General features: G+C 37.4%; 1 protein-coding gene across 1 annotated transcript in view; it reads right to left on the bottom strand.

Annotated features, from left to right (window-relative positions):
- Positions 1-18,074, bottom strand: part of snrpa1 (small nuclear ribonucleoprotein polypeptide A') — a 47,352-nt gene that overhangs the window by 13,199 nt on the left and 16,079 nt on the right. The gene's annotated exons all lie outside the window — the stretch shown is intronic.

Raw genomic sequence — 18,074 nt, 5'->3', positions numbered from 1 at the left:
TGTTTTAAACTCCTTGACCTGAGCTTACACACCTCATTTTAATGAAACAAAAAGCATTATTTGTGGATAATTTTGGCAATATTAAATAAAATATATAAACATGCTGTACTATTCATCACACCAGCATGCTTTAATGTTTAAAAAGGAAGTTTATTTTGAAACACTTTAGTAAATAATTGCACAAATGACTGGCCTATTAAAATTGCTTACAAATCTCACATTATGCTACATTATCAACAAATATTGGATTAGGTATTTTTGTCAACTTGTTTTCTTTCAATTAGGACAGGTTTTGTATTTCTTTTTGGAACTTATTGATCACAGGCCTCATTGACATAAGCTTACACCTCAGGTTTTGAGTGAAAAAAATATATATAATTCTTTGGGTTATTTTGTCTAAAATAAATACCATAAAAAACTTCTGTGCTATAAACATTACACACTAGTTTGTTTTAATGTTTCACAGGGAAGTTTGTTTTGAAGCACTTATTTTGAAAAAAAAAAAAAAAAAAAAGGCAGAAAGTCTCACTTGTGGTGTTCCCAGACAAAAATGACTGGAAACTGAAAAGGAATGGGGAAGATCACAGAAAACAAACTTTCATATTGAAATGAACCAGGGCAAGTGGTCTAGTGTCATGATCAAGGATGTGATCAAGAGCCTCATGCACAGGGAACAGAGTCATTTGTGACCAGGAACATCAAAAGTGTAAAAAAGTGAGAATATTTTTTTTAAAAACTTAAAACATTTGCATTTTAATACTCTGTGTGAACAAATATGCAAATAATATGCATTTAGAATGGTACCGGAGGAGCATTTAACCAGAAATGTAATAAGCGAATTAAACGACTGAACTTGCCTACAAACAGATACATACAGGACTTCCTGGAGAGTTCAGAATGTTAAAATAAAAGCCAGATGGTTTTAAAGACAAAAGGTGCACGATTGCGATTATTATGTTTACAAATTTAAGTTGAATGGGTTCCAAAAAATATCTGTGTGAATGAAGTGAACTGATATCTACCAACTTAATTGAACAAAAAGAGATTTGAATGCTGCACCTGAAGAAAATAAATATTTTCCCCATTTCACGTGTCCATTTAGATTGAGATTTTATTTTGCCATTTCGGTGTTTTTGACTGTAGCTTCTCACCTCCGAGACATTCTGCTACTCGTCCCAGTGTTCTCAGCAGAAGACATTCATTTTAAAGTAAACAGCATATGTACATTTTATACAAAAACATTAATTTGCAACCTTTTGCAGATTAATAAATCAAGATTTAAATAAATTTTGAATTAAATAAATTATGCATTCAACCATTAATTTTGTCAGAAATATGTAAAGTTCTGCTATAATCCGCATTTTACAGCTAATGCAATTTATGACTGGATTCAGTGACTTTGTCAGTTTTCAGCATCGCAGAAATCATAGGGCCCTACATGTGGTAAAGGATGTGCAAGCAGACTCTGATCATTAAATTATTGAAAATTAATCTACATATCGAGGTGTAAAGGCTACATTAACCTGCTACCACTTCGGGATGTGAATTTCTTTTTTTTTCATCTGCGGTCCGACCGTCATTGTTTGAGTAAACTTTAGACAATTCAAATGTTTTAGTTAACACTAAAGCAGTGTTGGGATGGGGAAAAAATGCACTATATGAATACTTGTACAAAGACCTTGTCAGCGGCAAAATCAAACAGTTTTATTATACTAAAAGATTCCAGGACAAATAATTATTTTCCAGAACACTTCAAAATATCTATACAAAATATCTTCTTGGATTATTTTCTTTTCTTAAAAGATTAGTCATTAATAAGTGATCTTCCACAGCTGATGCAGCCCATTAAAGGCCTGATAACAAGCTCACAAATGGAACCAGGAGTAATCGAGTATGGAAAGATCTACAACAGGGGTGTCCACACTTTTTTGTGTGATGATCTACTTTTAAATGACCAACTCAATAAGATCTACCAACTTAAAAAAAAAAAAGTTTTTAAAAAAATGCTTGAAGGGACTATTGCATGTATCCATACATGGAATTCATCTTCTAACCAATTTAAAAAAATATATAATAATGTTCAATGTTGATATCATTCAGTTTGAACACTAAACCCAACACACCTACAGCACAATAGATTACAAGAGCCAGGGCATTTACCTTATTCTGATGACTTGCACTGAATGGAATCAGACAGTTTTGCATAATCCGGGTAGTAGCTGCTGGTAGCTAGCCTCAAACACTGCTAGCTTCGCAATTTCGCACTCTGTTCTCAGAAGCCCTTGGAAGGCATGAACCTAGTTGTCATGGCAACTGAATAAACAAATTTCGCCTGTTCAAAATGTACTCGTCGAGTGCAAGTCAAACAGAAACTAAGAGGAGGAAAGACATTATAAATTTTTTTTATAACAATTTAACTAAAGCACGTTTAAATTGTGTGCGATCTACCAGCATTGCCTTAGCGATCGACTAGTAGATCGCGATCGACATTTTCAAATCCAATTTGGGCCACTTTCATATGAGGAAATAAATCTGTAAGTATCAGATTTTTTCCAATGTGCCTTCACAGTGTGATCAGCCAGGACAGATTTTTTTAACATCATGTTAACATCTAACTCAACATTCATCATTTGAGCACAGTGCGTTCAGAAAGTATTCATACCTCTTCATTTTGTTCACATTATGAACATTGTTGCAAACTTGAGATAAAATTCATTAAATTATTATTTTCACATTAATCTACACTCCATACCCCATAATGACAAATCAAAACCAGATTTTTTATAAATTTTGATAAAAAAAATAAAATAAAAACCTGAAATATCACATAAGTACTCAAACCTTTTGCTATGACATTTGAAATTTAGCTAAAATGCATCCCATTTCTCTGGATCATCTTTGAGATGTTTCTACACCTTGAATGGAGTCCACCTGTGGCAAATTCAATTGATTGAACGTTATTTGGAAAAGCACATATCTGTCTATAAAAGATCTCACAGCTGAAAATATCAGAGCAAAAAGCAAGCCATGAGGTCAAAGAAACTGCCTGCAGAGCTCAGGGACACAATTGTGTCGAGGTACAGATCTGTGGAAGGCTACAAAATGTTCACAGTACGGAAGCCTCTCCTCAGTGCAAGACACAAAGAAAGCACCTCAAGGACTCTCTGAATGAGAGAAACCTGATTCCCAATTAGCATCATGTCTGGAGGAATCAAGGCACCCCTCATCACCTGTGCAATACCAACCCAACTGTGAAGCATGGTGATGGTAGCATCATGCTGAGGGGTGTTTTTATGGCAGAGACTGGGGGATTTGTCAGGGTCGAAGGAAAGCTGAATGCAGCAAAAAACAGAGATATACTTAGTGCCCTGGACCAGGTTTTCATTCAGGACCTCAGACTGGGCTGAAGGTTCACCTTCCAACAGGACAACGACACTAAGCACACAGTCAAGACAACCCAAGAGTGGCTTAGGGACAACTCTGTGAATGCCCTTGAGTGGCCCAGCCAAAGCCTGGACTTGAACCCAATCAAACATCTCTGGAGAGACCTAAAAATGGCTGTTTACTGACCGTCCCCATCCAACCTGACAGAGTTTGAGAGGATCTGCAAAGAACAAATGTCAGAAAATCCCCAAATCCAGGTGTAAAAGTATGTTGCATCGTACCCAAATATACTTAAGGCTGTAATCGCTGCCAAAGGTGCTTCAACCATGTACTGAGTTAAGGATCTGAAAACTTATGTCAATGTAATATTTAAAAAAAAAAAATAATTTTTACAAAATTTGCGAAGTCATCCGAAATCTGTTTTTTGCTTTGTCGTTATGGGGTATGGAGTGTAGATTGATGTAAAAAAATAATAATTTAAAGCATTATGCATAAGGTTGCAACAATGTGAAAAAATTAAGGGGTCTGAAAACTAGCTGAATGCACAGTATAATGAACGCGTCTTATTTTATCGATATTTGTATTTAGGTTTAAACTTGCTCTATTATACCACTGCATCTGACAACTTGGTTTAGACTCTGCCGTGGCCTAAGAGATGTCCATGTTTGGATATTTCATTATTTTAGAGGTGTAAAATATTTGTATAGATACTGGACTCTTCTAAAAATCTTAATTTGTGTTCAGCAAATGAACTAAAGTCATATACATCTGGGATGACAAGAGGGTGAGTAAATGAGGATTACAATTTTTAGGTGATCTATTCCTTTAATAGGCAGACAATGATTCGCAAGAGGTTTCCACCTCGTGCGATACATCCACGTAACCGACGAGCTCACGATGAAGCAGCGCCAATGGGGTCTGATTGTATTCATTTTTAACACATGGTGCTCAGGACGCTGTGCTTGCGGCTCACTGTGTATTTTTTTAAGAATGCACCATTATTTTGACACACTCATGCCAGCCACATCCGTAATAATATCTATCTAGGCAGCAAGCGCCTGGTGATGAAGCAACTTTCACTGAGCAGTAGCATTAAAAAAACATGAATAATGTATAGACGAAGTTACCGTTTAAAACCAAACTAACTCTAGCACTCCCAGGTTCTTTTGACAGCGCACAAAAGGACTGCTGTCTATGGGCACTTTGGTGAAGTTGTTTGTGGGGTTGAAACTCCCGGTTTCCTAAAGAATATTGTAGGTTTGGGCTCTTTTAAATTGCCATCAGGATTGATGGATCAGGATAAACCCAAGGTTTTATATGATTTATGATATTTCATGGATCACCGGCATTGTTATCACATCTGCTGCTCTAAATAGAACCCCACAGCTGCTGTTGATAGATTGAAATTTTTCACAAATTAATTGCAGAAAATATGAACAAAGAGCCGTTTTAAATTTTCTAAGTGCAATCGCTTTGATTGATATAAGGGTGGGCAATATGACCAAAATTCTGTTTCACAGTAACGATATATCACAGTTATTCTGGAAAAATCAACAAAAAGGGCTTATATATATATATATATATATATATATATATATATATATATATATATATATATATATATATATATATATATATATATTTTTTTTTTTTTTTTTTATCCCTTTATTTTCATGAAGACAATCCACATGCACAATGCCACCAAAACAGTAACTATACAGGAGTAAAATAAAATATACTTTCTAAGCAGTACCATTGTACATGCTACATTGAGCTAGGTACTTACAGCTTTTAAATTAGAACATCCCTCCCCCCCACAATATTGCAATGATTGTAGAAGGTGTCTTCAAGTGCTCTTCAAACAAAAACATTTTGTAAATGGGCAAAGAATGAACATACACAATCTTTTATCCTAGTGAATGGCAACAACAGAAATTAAAATAACACAAAGTTTGTTCAGTCCATCTGTAAGAATTTTCTTATTGGTTCCCAAATCTTAATGAAAATGTATAATTTTGTCTTTTAATATAAATCTCAGTTCTTCCAAGTACAACATATTTCCCAGTTCCCTAGCCCACATCTCAAAAGTGGGGACAGAATCTGCTTTCCACATTTGTAAAAGAAGTCTTTTTGCCAACATCTGATTTTGTGTCTGATATTTATTACAAAAAGCATTCTCTGCTCCTAAAAGTCCAGTGCAAGGCTCAGGCTCCAAATCAATAGAATTTGCATCAGAAATAAATTTAAATATACATTCCCAAAATGGCTGAATTTTACTACATGACCATAAAGAATGAAACAGTGTGCCTTCTGACATTTTACACTTATTACATAGTGGAGAAATCGTGGGATATATTTTATGAAGTTTTGACTTAGAATAATGAAGCCTATGAATTACCTTGAACTGAATCAAATTGTGTCTAGCATTCACAGAACATGTATGTATGTTTCTCAAGCATGCATCCCACATGTTTTCATGAATGTTAAAACCAATTTCCTCCTCCCACTCATGTTTTATTTTCTCTGTGTTACTGTCCACATTTTCTAGAGGTAATTTGTAAAAGTTTGACACACTACCACTCATACCAGGATGTACATTAACAATTCTCTCTAAGGTGGGATTCAAATTCAAAACTTCAAAGTTTGGAATGTGCTTTCTGACAAAGTCTCTAACTTGCAAATATCGGAAGAAGTATGCAGAAACAACAGCATAGTTTTGTTTTAGCTGTTCAAAAGAGCTAAATGTACCTTCTCTATAAAGATCCTGAATTGTTACTATACCCATGTGTTTCCATTGAAAAAAGAGCTTATCATGTAACCCCGGAGGAAAAGCATGATTATTACAAATTGGAGAGTCCAGATATATACCTGGAATTTTCAAATATACCTTAATTTGTTTCCACACTTTAAGTTAGAAATAACTATGTTTCCGTTGATACTTTTGGCATCAATTTTAATGGGACTATTAAGCAGAGCCATTAATGAAGTCTTATTGCAACAAGCTTCTTCAATTGCTAACCACTCTGGCTTGTCACCTAACTCCACCAATCCGAATTTCCTCCACCATGCTAAAGTACATAAATTAGCTGCCCAATAATAATATTTAAAATTGGGAAGCCCAAACCCTCCTTGATCCTTAAGTTTATTTAGATGTTTGTTAATCCTAGCAGTCTTGTTGGCCCATATGGAGCTGGTTATAATAGATTCTAGCTGTTTAAAATGATAAAGGGGAATAAAGAAAGGAATACATTGAAATACATACAAAAATCTTGGAAGTACGACCATTTTTATAGCGTTTATCCTGCCTACCATGGACATGGGGAGTGTCTTCCAAAAAATTATATTATCTTTAAGCTGATCAATTTTCTTTTTCCAATTCAATTTTAATAACATTTCAGGGTTTTTAGTGATCAACACACCCAAATATTTAAAGGAGTTGTTTGCAATTTTAAATTTGGTACTGGCTAAAAATGTTTTATCTAGATCGTCAGAGACTGGCAGTAATTCACTTTTTTTCCCCAATTTATCGTGAATCTGGAAAGACTGCCAAATTTTTCAATAAGCGCAAGTAATGGTGGAATAGACATTTCAGGGTTAGAAATGTACAATAGAATATCGTCCGCATACAGCGAAAGATGTTGGGGTCTGCCCTTAATCATTATAGGCGCTATGTTAAGATGTTGCCTGATCCTTGTTGCCTGATCTAAGTTCCATCGATATGGAAAACAAAAAAGGGGATAGGGGGCATCCCTGTCGTGTGCCACAAGATAACTGAAATTAATTTGAAACGTCTTGGTTAGTAATAACAGAAGCTACTGGATGCGCATAAATCATTTCAATCCATTTAACAAATTCTGAACCGAATCCAAATTTCTTTAGAACAGCAATCATATATTTCCACTCTAATTGGTCAAAGGCTCGTTGAGCGTCTAGTGAAATTACACATGTCTTTATGTTTTTTTTGTTATAAATTATGTTAAACAGCCGTCTCAAATTAAAATATATAAGCCTATTGAGCATAAAACCAGTCTGGTCCTAATGAATTATTGAACAAATGTACTTTTTCAGCCTATTCGCAATAATTTTGTTTATATTCTTAGATTCAATGGGAATAAGAGAAATCGGTCGATAGGAAGACATCTGCAGTTTATCCCGTCCTGGTTTTGGAATTAATACTATACTCGCACGGTACATTGTTGGCAGAAATTTACATTGTGTTGTTGTATTTTTAATCAATCTTTGGATTATAGGTACAAGATTATTCCTGAATTTTTTTAAGAATTCAGCACTAAAGCCATCAGGTCCAGCCGATTTATTATTAGGTAACTGTGATATCACTTCATTTATTTCTTCCAGTGTGATTTAAAAATTGTTTTGCTTCAGTGCTATGAATAGGAAGGTCCAAATCAGAAAAAAAATTCTTCTATTACTTCCGAGCTTGTTTCACATTTTGATTCATAGACGTCTCTATAGAAATCAGCAAAGCAACAATTAATTTCCTTAGGATCAACAATTATCTTCCCATTATCCGACTTTATTTTATGTATTGCACGAGTTGCCTGAGAATGCTTTAATTGGCGTGCAAGTAGTTTTTGGGGTTTATCACCTATTTCAAACTGCCTTTGCCTAATATACATGAGTTGTCTTGAAATATTCTTAGAAAGAATCGAGTTATATTCGCTTCGCAGCGCAGCTATTTTCTTAAGTATAGTTTCACAACTGGTTGATCTGTATTCCATCTCAAAATTTGTTATTTGTGTGTCAATATTATTCAATTTGACTCTATTCGCTCTATTCTTTGCGGTTTGATATGCTATAATATCACCTCTGATAACTGCCTTCATTGCCTCCCACAGGACCGAGTCAGATACATCTCCTTTATCGTTGTTTTCTAAAAATAATGTAAACTTGTTAGAAATATATTCACAAAATTTGACATTTAATAACATATCAAATTTCCAGGCATAATTTCCTCTATTAAATTGTATACTTAAATTAAGAGAAACAGGGGCATGGTCTGATAATAATCTATTATGATATTGAGTTGAAACTACATATTGCAACAATCTTGAATCTATTAGGAAAAAGTCAATTCTTGAGTATGTTTTATGGACTGAGGAGTAGAATGAAAAGTCATGATCCGTGGGCAGAGGTGTAAAGTACTTCAGTAATTTTACTTGATTACTGTACTTAAGTACAATTAAAAATCAATACTTTTACTTAATAAAATTTTTTAAGAAAAAAAAGTACTTTTTACTCCTTACAATTTAATTTAGTCAAAAAGTACTTATTTTTTGGAGATCACTTCATTCTATTTTCCCTTGCTATTACCAAACCAATTGAATTGCGCTGTTGCCCAGTTTAATTTTAAATGTTATTTATTCTGCCAATGAGATTCGTTTTCAAATTCCATTAAATTGTTCAGACATGTTCATTGGTCCTTTGGAAGTGACGTCATGTTGCATCTAATACCACAATGCACAGCACCTTGACCTGGAAATTAGAGAAATTATAAGTCAATCAGTGGGAAAAAAATGGAGGAAGAAAGTGATTCAGCTGCGACTACGAGCACAGTTCAAACTGTGCCACATCAGGAGCACCCGTGGCTGTACCTAAGTGAATTCTTTTATTTTAGTAGTGTTAGTAAGGATTCATTCAAGATGAAATGTGTCCTTTGTCTTACGCTAAATAAGGAAATATCGGCCTTCAAATGTTCGCCATCAAACCTGAGGAAGCATATTGAGGTAAGAACTTTGTGTTTTGTGAGACTGATACGTTTTTTTTTTTTTTTTTTGCATGTTTTGACCATGACGGCGTGCCTTATATGTTTAGTAGGCCTATTTTCACTAATGCATGCAATTGATTGACGATATAAGGCTCATGTAATAAAATGTTAGGAATGCATTTGTAATTGTCTGTAAATTATTTGCTATGGTAACGTTAGTAGCTCCAAGGGAAATTTGGCGCCTATAGCAGTATTGCTTTGAATCATCATTATCGTTCCGCGCTCTCATTGTGTTTGAATTCATACACAACACAAGAAAAGATATCCGTGAACTGATTGACCAAGCGAGAAAATGAGTTTCTGCTACAAGACCTGGATTACTAAAAATCATGTTGTATTGTCAAAACTAATGTAATGAAATAAATTAACCCTGTTACATGTCAGCCTTACAGTCCTGTGTTTACAATCCAAAAATTCATGTTTGAGAGTCACTGAATGCTACTGTATTTCTAAAATCAACAAGTATTTAACATTATAAAGTTTGCAATTGGCTGCAAATGGCAGTTTTATTTTATTTATTTTATTAATGCTGTAATCAGAGAGTGCATAAGTGTAATTGTTACATTTATATTGTATACAATATAAAGACTTCTTTTTAAATATTTATTTGTTGTTTTTACAGAGAATGCACCCAAATTACCTCTCAAACTACTCTAAATTGACAGCACAGAAGAGAAAGATCGGGACCTCCACCCATGCTTCCAGCAGCAAGCAACTGAAAGTTGACTCAGTTTTCCCAGTCAAACATGTGTCTCCAGTCACTGTGAACAATGCTATATTAAGGTACATCATTCAAGGACTTCATCCTTTCAGCACTGCTGATCTGCCATCATTTAAAGAGCTGATTAGTACACTGCAGCCTGGCAGTTCTGTCATTACAAGGCCTTTACGCTCCAAGATAGCTGAAGCTGCTCTGATCATGAAACAGAAAGTGACTGCTGCCATGAGTGAAGTTGAATGGATTGCAACCACAGTGGATTGTTGGACTGCACATAGAAAGTCATTCATTGGTGTAACTGCTCACTGGATCAACCCTGAAAGTCTTGAAAGACATTCAGCTGCACTTGCCTGCAAAAGATTAAAGGGCTCTCATACGTTTGAGGTACTGGCCGGTGCTCTGAATGATATCCACTCAGAGTATGAAATGCGTGACAAGGTTGTTTGCACAACCACAGACAGTGGTTCCAACTTCCCGAAGGCTTTCAAGTTTTTGGCGTGGAAAACAATGATATTGAGGCAAGAAGTTGTGAAAGTGATGACACCGATTCTGAAGGCTGTGGTGAGGGAAGTGATGGTGTGGAATTCCAAGATGCCTCTCGAGTCCTGGACCATGACGATGGCTTCGGATTCCAGCTACCAAAACATCAAAAGTGTGCCTGTGCCACATACTTAACCTAGTCTCAAGTGTTGATGCCCAAAAAGCTCTCTCAAATGAACACTACAAGAAACTCTACAGATCTGTCTTTGGCAAGTGCCAAGCTTTATGGAATAAAAGCAGCCGATCGGCTCTAGCAGCTGAAGCTGTTGAAGCAGAAAGCAGGCTTCAGCTTTTAAGGCCAAACCAAACACGGTGGAATTCAACTTACATGGCTGTCGACAGAATTCTTCAAATTTGCAAAGAGGCAGGACAAGGCGCACTTAGGAATATATGCACCTCTCTTGAGGTTCCAATGTAAGTGTTTTTCCCCTCTATTGATGTAAACAAATTTGGGTTGTTGTATACTCTGATTATGCTGATTTCTCCTGTAGGTTTAATCCAGCAGAAATGCTGTTCTTGACAGAGTGGGCCAACACAATGCGTCCAGTTGCAAAAGTACTCAACATCTTGCAAGGCGGAAACGAATACACAGCTGGGGTGGTTGCTGCCTAGTGTCCATCAGTTAAGCTTGAAACTTCAGCGAATCCACCATTCTCTCAGGTACTGTGGCCACCTTGTGGATGCCCTACAACAAGGAATCCAAACACGATTCAAGCATATGTTTGAAGATCCTGAGATCATCGCAGCTGCCATCCTTCTCCCTAAATTTCGGACCTCTTGGACAAAGGATGAAACCATCATAAAACGAGGTATATTAATGCAAGGAACATACACTTGACAAAGTCTAATCTGGGCAACATTTGAGCCATACCAATATTAATTTTTTTGCACTTTTTAGGAATATTATGAGCCGTTCTTTGGCAGTAATCCCAATATGAATATTGATGTATAGTATTCATGCAGGAGGTTGTAGTTATCCCTCAGTGTTTCTTGAAAGAAAACTCTCATATCATATGTGGCTTGGAAATGCTGCTAGAATTTATGCTAAAATAAGGGATTTGCATGATTTTAGACATTTAGATGTAGATGACTGCACGTAAATGTAGTTAATGACAAAACCCATAAAATTTGTTCCCAGAAGCCTCTCAACCAAACCTTTCTCTGTGTCTGCTCACTCTGCTTGTAGGCATCAGACTGCATCTCGAGCCTTTGGACCACCACAATAAGGAATTGGCCAACAGTTCATCTGAAGATGAAGATTTTTTCGCTTCTTTGAAACCGACAACACATGAAGCCAGCAAAGAGTTGGATGGATATCTGGCCAGTGTTTCAGACACCAGGGAGTCTCTGCTCAAGTTCCCTGCTATTTGCAGGCTCTCTATCAAGACTAATATGCCTCTTCCTGCATCGGCTGCCTGTGAGAGGCTTTTCAGCACTGCAGGATTTCTTTTCAGCCCCAAAAGAGCTAGGCTTCACACTTACAATTTTGAGAATCAGCTTCTGCTTAAGTTAAATGCGAGGATTTACAACTTTGAGTAGCATGTTGCGTACTGGCATTAGATAGCAGTCTTAAAGTTTGATAACTAAATACAGTTCTAAAGCAGGATAAAACCTTGTATGTGGTTCATTCACTTTGTTTTAAGAGATTAAAAGCTTAAACAGGAATCTCTAGTTTTCATTCTTGCTGTTACTTTTACTTCTTTAATACTCATGTACAATTTTAATGTGGTACTTTTTTACTTTTACTCAAGTATGATTCTGGCCAGATACTTTTACTTTTAATTCAGTAAAATTTTCCCTCAGTACTTGTACTTCCACTTGAGTAACAATTTTGAGTACTTTATACACCTCTGTCCTTGGGATGCAAAGCTCTCCAGCTATCGATTAGATTTAACTTTTGCATGTAATTGCTTAGTACACCAGCCGATTTATTTGTTATGGTTCGGCGGGGATGCGTGTCTAACCTAGCATTTAACACGCAATTGTAATCACCTGCTATGATGACTCGTGAATGCAGGTATGATTTTAAAGACATTTTCAAAAAATGAAGGGTCATCGAAGTTAGGACCATATACATTCACTAAAGTGATGGGTAATGAATTTATCTCCCCACACACAACTAAGTACCTGCCATTCCTATCCTTAATTGTCTGCTTATGTATAAAGGGGACCGATTTCTTAATGATAATTGCTACTACTCTAGTTTTAGTAGAGAAATTTGACTGGTAGACCTGAGACATCCATGGAGCCTTAATGCTAAACTTCGCTGTACTTTTGATATGCGTTTCTTGAAGAAAAACGCATCCATTTCTTAAGATGTGCATAAACCTTTCCTCTTTTAACTGGGCTATTAATTCCACGCACATTCCAACTTAATAAATTCAGTGTCCCGCTACCGCGAGTTCTCAATCCGTTACTCAGTATATGAAATAAAACGTATTTTGCCTGAACACCTTAACTCTTTCCCCGCCAGCGTTTTAAAAAAAAAGTTGCCAGCCGCCGCCAGGGTTTTTGACGATTTTCGCTAAACTTTAATGGCCCGCAGAATATTTTCTTCCATGAATATATGAAGATGCTATATATCAAAATAAAGATCTGGGCGTCTGCTTTTAGGCAAAAAAAAAAAAACGAGTTTATCTTCATTTGTTCTTTTTTTATTGCGACTTGAACAGAGGTAGGTTTTGTCAAAAAACAACATTTCAGACAAAAAGCTGAGAAAAAGGCATGTTTATGTCTGATATTTTGAGCTTCTCATACTCCACTTCTTCATGTTTGAGACGATCGCAGTCTGTTTCTTTGATCAAAGAGTTGCGTACTCTTTTAAAACATGCGCAGGGGTCTTCCTTACCGTATAACACCTAAAACACGGAAAATTCCGTGTTTGGCGGGGAAGCGTTTTTTCATAAAACACGGAAAATTCTGTGTTTGGCGGGGAAAGAGTTAAATAAAAACTGTGCATTAAACCTTCCAACTTAAAAAATGTAACCTTCCCATGAAATTGAACATTACGAACCTTGTGAATTAAAGCAGATCCCCCCTCCCAACCCACCCACTACTGCATCCCATTCCCACACGAACATTATGGATGCCCACCCCTGAGAAAATAACATTTGCATCTGTCAGCTCACCCTCGATGCCACCTGGCATTCTTCCGTTAATATAGCCCACCAATCATCTTACAAAAAACAACAAAAACGATACCTTGTAGTCTTTTCAATATATCAAATGGAATTAAGCACAAGTCTCTTCTGACTCCGCTGTCCAACGTAGCAATTTCACCAGTTTTCCACCGCGCCCCGTAGATATACTTCGCCGACTCGGATGAATCAAAAGTTTTCGTTTCTTTATCCCTCACGGTCACTATGAACTTAGAAGGGAAACGAAATCCGCATCTCACTTCATGCTTCTGTCTCAGTTTCAAGATGTCAGCGGCGAGATCTGGAAAGATATGCATCGCTTTTCCATCGTATTGCAGAGGTTTCGATCTTGCCAGGCGCAGAATGCGTTCTTTCACTTGATAATAATGAAGTCGTACAATGAACGCCCGAGAGAGGCCTTCTCTTATGGGTTGTGGCGAGCGGTGTGCCCTGTCAATCTGAATTGGTCGGTCAAAGTTCTCCTCACCCAACACCTGAGCCAGAAGATTTGTCACAATATCAGTAGGTTTGCCATTTTCAGCGCCTTCCTTTATGCCGATAATTCAAACGTTTTGTCGTCGAGATCTTGATTCTAAGTCACAGGACTTTTCCTTAAGCTTTTCACATTCGGTCTCCAGGTGTGCACATAATTTCTCCAGTGATTCGATGCGGGCCTCGTGAACTTTTGCTGCCTCTTCAGTTGCTGCTACTCTGGTGGAAATATTAGCAAGTGATACATTCACCTCGGATAAAGTAGATGAAAGGACATCGAACTTTCTGTCAAAGGTGCTGCTCAGTTTCGCTATTGCTTCCATAATGTCTGTGTTCGTCGGCACTGTTGCTTCAACGCTAACGTTAGCTTGATTAGCCTTAGCCGGCGACAACTCGTGGACATTATCTGTACCTCCTGGCTCCTCAGTATTCGATTTTTCAGTTTTCTTATGTTTTGTCGGCATTGCTCAGGATGTTTGGAATTAATAACTTGTGATATTTAAGCGGCTACAAGGTATTTTAACAGACAATATGACAGACTTGTGGAGAGCTATAAAAAAAACACGTTCACTCCATTCGGTGCCGGAAGCGCCTCCCCAAAGAGGGCTTTATATATTAAATAACCATGTGGAAATGGCTAGTTTGGGATAATCCAGTCACTTAAATACTTTAGAAATGAAAAGCGTTTCATCTTGATAACTTTCTTTTATTTGGAACTTCATGAAAATAGTAAACAAAAGACACTCAACCTTTAGATCAACCTTACCATAACAATACATTTCACAAAATGCCACATTTCACTGTATGATGTGGATAGACCTCATTATTATTAACTTTCGTCTAGTAACATCTTCTTAAAGCAATAAAATAAAGAAAATAACACATAACAGGAAAAAAAAAAAAAAATTCTTGCTGAAAATATATAAATGTAAACACGAAGAGAAAAACAAAAACGCAAATACCAAATATAAATACCAAATTTTCTTGTAGAAAATATCAAAATGAAACCCTTCCATGTCTTTATAGATATGCAGTGTAATGGCCTGTGTCATGTCTTTCCATCTCAAACTTTTCTCATACAAAGTGCCTCTAGTAAAAGATTCTCCCAAACTAGTTTGAATCTGAGGTGATCGTTTTTTTGTATTGCTTTTAGCACCGGAGGTTGATAGGCCACTTGATGCGGAATGCATCTTTTGGCTTTCAAAATATTATTTTGCATGCTTGATTGAGGTGATTAAACAGGTTGCTTGTACTACCGCTGCTAGGGAGTACATTCTCGCAGCATAGTTTGCAAATCACATGCTCGTTGTCAGCTTTTGTAAACCCAAATCATTTCCACACCACAGATGTCACAGCTCTTTTAATTAAAAGTTCCTCCTGCTTTGGATTCACTTGTGGGTCCTCCTGGTCGGTGTCTTTCTCCATTGTATATTTGTCTCACATGTAGGAGCGCTGCAAGTGAGACTAAGTTAGCAATGGCTATTTACATACCGTGGTATAGACGGAATGGAAAAATCTGTTGCGGTTGACATTTTATATCTTCTTAGCGGTATATATAGTCATACTGCCCAGCCCTATATGTGGCCAAATGTGATTAACAATGACCTCATATGTACAAGACCCATGAGACAACAGGAAAACCGTGACACACCGCAGTGCAGAAGCTACTTTTGTGAAATATGCAAATAAAAATAAAAAATTATACTAGTGAAATACTCCTAAAATTATGTCAGTTCTTTTTTTTTTGACTGTAGAAACCGGCTGTTATTAGGTTTGAATATTGAAGATCACACGTGTGACAGGTATCAGCAAACAAGGTGATGAAGTATAGCTGGAGGCCTCTAATGCGGAGACCTGGTCGGGCTAAGTGGATGAGCAGAGTGTCTGTATTTTCCCCAGACAGGTGGAAATTAGGGATGTGCACAAACAATTGAGAAATTGTTCTGCAACTTTTAATCCAGTATTAAAAATACTTTAAATAATATTTAATTTAATTAATAATTAATTACTAATTATTTAAATTAATTTTCATTTCAGAATTTGCCTGCTGTGAGCAGCACTGAATTATAAAATTTTTCCCCTGAATCTCTCACCAAATCTCAGTTACAATCGAGTCCACTAGGGGGAGCTGTGGATACATGTTGAGGTGTTGGTTGAGAGATGTACATTTATATTAATGCATATTGTTCATTAAATTTTTCCACAAAATAAAAAAAAGATTCAGAGCTTAATCTGCTTCTGAAGCAGAATTAAACAGGGTTTTTCAGCCGGGCAGTCCAGAGACTTTAGCTCGAATGGATCATTACTGATATGCACAAGCATTCTTGACTAGACAAATTGTTATTATAGAATCCAGAACCCCCAAGCATTTTTTCCAGTGTCAAGACATGGTGTTTCAATCTCTAACCCTGTTTCTTCCCAAAACGGGATTGCTTGTAAAATGACCAGTCTGCTCAGACCATTTCACAATGTCCCCACAGTACTCATCTCCCTCTCCATGCCAGGATCAAGATCAAAATAATGTCTGTTTTTGTTGGCTCAGTGACCAATGTGCATATCAACAAATAAAGTTTGCAAACACCACTATGGTTGCTTGAAGCACAAACAACTTCACAAAAATGGGCAAATTTGCAGCTATAACTAACCCAGTTATTCTGAACGGCCGCCTCCTGAGGGAAGGTGGCACTCAGCCCACACAAGTAACAGACCAACCTCTGTGTCCTCTGACTCGCTATCTGGACCCAAGGTGGAGTCTTCCAGGAATTTTCAGCTGGGAACAGAGCACAATCCAGAATGGATACAGTATATGCTTCAGTTCAATTTAGCCGCCACACATTAGCAGCATTCACTCCTCCGCCATACCAGAGTGAGGTGTGCCAAATCCACACTCAGAGGTACAGATTCTCCTCTCCAAAGATGCGATACAGAGCTTACCAACAGGCAAAGAGCAGAAAGGCTTGGTGGGTTGCTGCCATCCTGGACATGAGACTCTTGAAACGGACTCTCAGGAAGTCTCCATTCAAGTCTCATGTCCCCCTCTGCACTGGTTTGTATCCTTCGATCTAAAAGAGGTATACTTTCATGTGCAGATTGCCTCTAGTCACAGGCCATTCTTGAGGTTTGCCTCTGAGGGGACTACAGCCCAGTTCAAGGACCTACCCTTTGGGTTGTCCCTGGCTCCTTGCACATTCACAAAATGTGTTGATGCTGTGCTGGCTCAGCTGAAGCAGAGCAGTGAATGGATATTACCTCAATGATTAACTGTCACAGGCGTGCAAGCACTGAGATCAGTTGCTCATGCATCTGGAGCTGTTGGAACTCAAGTTGGGTCAACTGGAACAAAAATAAAAGGAATAAAAAAAAAAAATTAAGTGGTCGTCAATCAGCAACTTTCCTTCCAAGGAAAAAAAAAAAAAACATGACTCGGTAGCCATGTCAGCTTTTTTTAGTGATGAGCACATTCAGTCCATTCTCCTACACTTGAATTTCAAGGGAGTGCTGGGTTCTGTGGATGCGGCAGCCGCCTTAACCCTGCTAGGCTTGCTAGAGATGAGACCTCTCAAGTGCTGGCTCAGCCTGAGGGTCCCTCATCACGCCTGGCAACATGGACACCGCTACTCTGAATGACATGTCGCTGTTTAGCCATGCAAGCTATTTCGAGGAGGACTGAATTTTATTGGAATGGTTTAATACTCGTCAAAATGGTGTGCTGGTGTTTGGCTCCTGGACTGGTGCATGAACTGGGTGGCATATAAATCACCTGGAGCTGCTAGGTCCTCATGGCTCTGAAAGCCTTTCAATCATACATTAAGGGGTCTCATGTTAAGATTCGCTTGGCCAACACAGCAGTCGTGGCGTACATAAATCAAGAGGAGTGAGGCCACTCCAAATGCTGAACCTGGTGGACAGAATTCTCATCTGAAGCGAGTTATATCTCCAACCCATGTGCGCAACACATGTCACCGACCACCTGAACAGCGGAGTGGATACTTTTGTCATGGTGTCAGGATTTCTACAG

The sequence above is a fragment of the Xyrauchen texanus genome, chromosome 1 (genome assembly GCF_025860055.1).
Source record: "Xyrauchen texanus isolate HMW12.3.18 chromosome 1, RBS_HiC_50CHRs, whole genome shotgun sequence".
Classification (NCBI taxonomy): domain Eukaryota; kingdom Metazoa; phylum Chordata; class Actinopteri; order Cypriniformes; family Catostomidae; genus Xyrauchen; species Xyrauchen texanus.
This window is presented reverse-complemented; position numbering and strand designations above follow the sequence as displayed.